We start from the raw sequence: 5,000 nt of genomic DNA, 5'->3' as shown, positions 1-5,000 counted from the left end.
TAAATCCATTGCATTCATCCATGACACATTTCGAAATTGCAAAATCGACATTTTAAAAGCATTTCTGTTGAATAGATATTGACACTTGGACGAACTGACCCTCACGTTCCCTTTGAACTCATGTTTGCTTTTGTGCTTCTCTCTCTCTCTCTCTCTCTCTCTCTCTCTCTCTCTCTCTCTTCTCTCTCTCTCTCCTCTCTCTCTCCTCTCTCTCTCTCTCTCTCTCTCTCTCTCTCTCTCTCTCTCACCCACTCTCTCTCTCTCTCTCTCTCTCTCTCTCTCTCTCTCTCTCTCCCTCTCTCTCTCTCTCTCTCTCTCTCTCTCTCCTCCTTTCCCTCTCTCTTGTTTTTTCATCTCTCTCTCTCTCTCTCTCTCTCTCTCTCTCTCTCTCTCTCTCTCTCTCTCTCTCTCTCTCTCTCTCTCTCTCTCTCTCTCTTCATTATACGTTTGATATATTTTATTAGTTAATTTATTTTGTATATTGCGTTTCTATCTTTCTATATCTATATCTATCCTTTATTCTTTTTATCTGCCTTTATTTTAATTTTATTCCTTCTTTTTCTCACTTTTCCTTCATTATACGATTAATATGTTTTATTTATTTATTTGTTTATTTATTCATTGTATATCGCGTTTCTATCTTTTTTTCTATATCTATCCTTTCTTCTATCTATCTGCCTTTATTATTCCGAACTTTATGAATAATCGTTTTATTTTCGTTTATTCATTATTCATTTTCTTCATATTCATAATATTAATATGATATCAATGATAACTGATTCATCTAGATATTACATTCATTATTATAATTAACATTACTATCATCAGCGTTATTATTATCATCCTTATGATATTGATGATTATTATCATATTTACCATTACGATAATTATCATTGTCATTATTGTTAAAGTTATTATCTTTATCATTGTTATTCTTATCGTCATCATCGTCATCCTAATCACCATCATCATTATCGTTATCGTTATCATTATCATCAATAATACCATCGTTATCATTTTCATTCTCATCTTCCATTATCATCGTTATTACCATTATCATTGTTATATTGTCATCATAATAATGACGATGATACTAATAAGCAATAAAACAATAATTATTATCATCATTATTATCATCATCATTACTTTTAAATACCTTCATATAATAATTTTGATTATTACGTCTTCTATTAATTATTACTATCATCGTTATCATAATTATCGTCATTCAAAGAATTATATATTTTTTTTTATCATGATTTTCAACATCATCCGTTTTCTTAACGTTTACACAACAAGGTTAACTTCTGAACAGTTTCTTAAATGAGAGAGAAAACAGCATCAATGTTCTATTTATATATCTGTTAGCATCTGCCCTCAGTAAAATAATAATTGCGTTTGATATTATTTTAAATGGAATGGTAAAAATGATAATATCTGCTCTCTATTCCGATTACATAAAAAAAAACTGCCAAGTCATGGCACTCTCATAACATATCGTCTTCCACTGTTGAAATAACTGAACCAGAAAGATAAAGACTCAAGACTCGTACAAAAGAGAAGCGTCAACAAACTTTCGTTTTCCAAAAGTGAAGTTCATTTTTTTGATCTTGTTTTTTTTTTTCTTCTTTTTTTCTTCCTTTGTGTTCTCTCTCCAAAACGTCGGTCCGTGTTGGTCTAACATGCATTCTCTTTTCTAATTCTTTCTTTGTTTTTTTTTCTCTCTCGTCCTCCTTCTCGTGTTTGACTCACGCATTCCTCTTCCTTCCCCTTTTAATCTCTTCCCTCCTTCCCACCTTTCCTTCCCCATTCTCACCCTTTTTCCTCTCTCCTCGACCCCCACCTTCTCCTTCCCCTACTCTCCATCTCCCATCTCTCCCTTCTTCCCCTTACTCCTTCTCCTCCTCCTTCTTCCTCCTTTCCGTCTTCTCTATATGACCCCATCTGTCCTCTCAGCCAAGAGAGAGAGAGAGAGAGAGAGAGAGAGAGAGAGAGAGAGAGAGAGAGAGAGAGAGAGAGAGAGAGAAAACTGGTGCAAAGTACGAGTAAGGAGAGACACAAATAACTTTTTTTTTCTTCTTTTTAACCATACCAAAGAAATCGGGAACACTTGAATGTAGTAAACACAGAACCGTAATCATAATGAGCCACATATCTAAGGTTATACTGAGTGTAATAATGGAAAGGTCGAGCGGCAGAATCTGAGTAGTAGTAGCTTCTCAGCGGTAAAGGAACCAGTGGTTATATATTTGCCGGGAGAATACTCTGTAAAAGAGCAACGGAGAGAGAGGGAGAGAGAGAGAGAGAGAAAGAGAGAGAGAGAGAGAGAGAGAGAGAGAGAGAGAGAGAGAGAAGAGAGAGAGAGGAGAGAGAGAGAGAGATTTAGACAGGTGCTTCATCGATTATGCTTTTGATTAGGTAAAAAAACAAAAAAAAACACAAAAAAAAACATGAAATTGATTCATATCTTGAAAGATAATTAATAATTCGTGTCATGCACACGACACAGTTCTTTAGGGTCAAGCTAGAGTCAGCTATAGGGTCTAGGAATAAAAGTGGAAGAGATTTAGGTGTTGGTAATTGCTAGAGATGTGTTGTTCTGCAAAGTAATTGCTAGAGGTGTGCTGTTCTCCAAAATAATTGCTAGAGATGTGTTGTTCTGCAAAGTAATTGCTAGAGCTGTGTTGTTCTGCAAGGGAAGAGTATAACAGGCGAAGACATTCCGTTACCTTGGCTGTATTTGAACGAAGGATTCAAAATGATTTTTACAAATAAATAAATAAATAAACAAATAAATAAAAAAATCTAGGGGGCAAAAGGGACGTAGGACGTTACGAAAAACACTTTCGGCAAATAAGCATATCAGTTGTCGCAAGAAGAAGAAGAAAAAAAAAAACGGTGTTTTGCTATGCACGGTCATTCCATGATATATGGACCAGAAACCTGGAACAAAACTATGAAAAAAAAAGAGGAATGAAGCTGACATGTGCTTCTGACGTCGAGGTCTTTGAAGTTTTCTTTAACCGAAAGGAAGACATATAGAGTGCACAGAAGAGACTGATAATGAAGAGGATGAGAGTGGGGTACATATGTTTTTTTATGTGATCTTTTATTTATTTATTTATTTATTTATTTATCTGTCTATTTATCTATCTATCTATCTATCTATCTATCTATCTATCTATCTATCTATCTATCTATCTATCTATCTATTTATTCATTCATTTATTTATTTATTTACTTATTACGCGTCATCAGGAGAGCGGAGTTGGAGAATGTCTTCGATTTGACAGAGAGAAAGAGTGCTGGGAAGTAGGAGCAGAGGAGGACAAAGAGAAATGTATGTAGGGACGGCTTAACAGCAGTAGGGGGAGGCAGCAGGAGCAGGACAGAAGGAATGGGAATTCGTGCTCGCCAACACCTGCAAGGGCACGGCGCCAGGGCAGGACGAGAGCTCCCTTCTCTCCTACCTTCCTCTCTTCTCTTCCTTTCACACTCTTTTCTTACGCACCCCTTCCCCAACTTCATATTTCTAACTCTCTCTCTCCTTTCTTCTCCCTTTTCTTCTCTTTCCTTTCACACTCTTTTCTTACACACTCCTTCCCTGACTATATATACCCCCTTCCTTCCCCCTTTTCTTCTCTTTTCTTTCACACTCTTTTCTTACACACACTTTCCCTGACTATATATTTCTAGGATCAGACCTCCCTCTCTCTCTTCCCTTCCCCTTGTCATGCCACAAAATAATTTTATAAATGCAACACATATGGCAAAACTAAAAGTATAGTTATAGCCTTAATTAATAAGTATTCAAATGAATTAATCTTGATATATTAATGTAATTTAATTCTGGCAGCCGCAATTAATGCTTGCAATTCAGATAAATAGATCTTTATATCGTTCTTATGCAGAGGAGTTGAAGGGGTAAGAATCATACACAAACCATAACATGAACAATACAGTTTATCGAACAAAATCACAGCAATTTTAAATATAGCATAACAAACAGGAAACCAGACATCAATAAAATAACTTGATTGCAATCTCCATATACTTAAAAACCAGGACCGTCTTCCGATATGCATATACATAGGCCTAATGACTGTCAACGGCTGCAAGTATCAGGCAATCAGCGATACAGCGGCGTGGTTATGCGACGCGTAATCCATACAGATGACAATATATTTGTCATCATTCTGTACAGCCGTATAATTAACTGATTAACGTATATATTATACGTTAATTTGCCATCACCGCAGCTAAACACACACACACACACACACACACACGCACACACACAGATAAACAGACATACACACATACACACACACAGATAAACAGACATACACACACACACACACACACACACACACACACACACACACACACACACACACACACACACACACACACACACACACACACACACACACACACACACTCATAATCGTTACTTCAATAACCATCGACACACACACATATCCCAAGCATCCATATCCACAACATTACACATAAATATCCTCATCCCTCCTTCCCTCACGCAAACAAGCACATATCCATTTATTGACTACGCAGCGACACACACAAATATCCAACATATCCACACTCGCGCGAATGTCATTGGACTCCTAGGCTTACCCATTCAGGATAATTCGAATGCAGACCACAAAGACAGCGATCATTAGCAGCTTTTTCCCCCCCCAAAAAAAAAACGTGGTTCATTAGCATACGAATTATACAAAGCGTGTTTCAGACTACCGAACGTTTGGCTTCAGGGTAAGAATGAAATCGGTTTAGTGGGAAATAGAAATGGATTGAAATTTCGATTATCATAATTTCTTTTATCAATTATCATTATTATTAATGTTTATTTTATTTATTCATTTATTTATTTATTTACACACATACACACACACACACACACACACACACACACACACACACACATATATATATATATATATATATATATATATATATATGTGTATATATATATATAT

Source organism: Penaeus monodon, chromosome 7 (assembly GCF_015228065.2).
Source record: "Penaeus monodon isolate SGIC_2016 chromosome 7, NSTDA_Pmon_1, whole genome shotgun sequence".
In the NCBI taxonomy this organism is placed as follows: domain Eukaryota; kingdom Metazoa; phylum Arthropoda; class Malacostraca; order Decapoda; family Penaeidae; genus Penaeus; species Penaeus monodon.
This window is presented reverse-complemented; position numbering follows the sequence as displayed.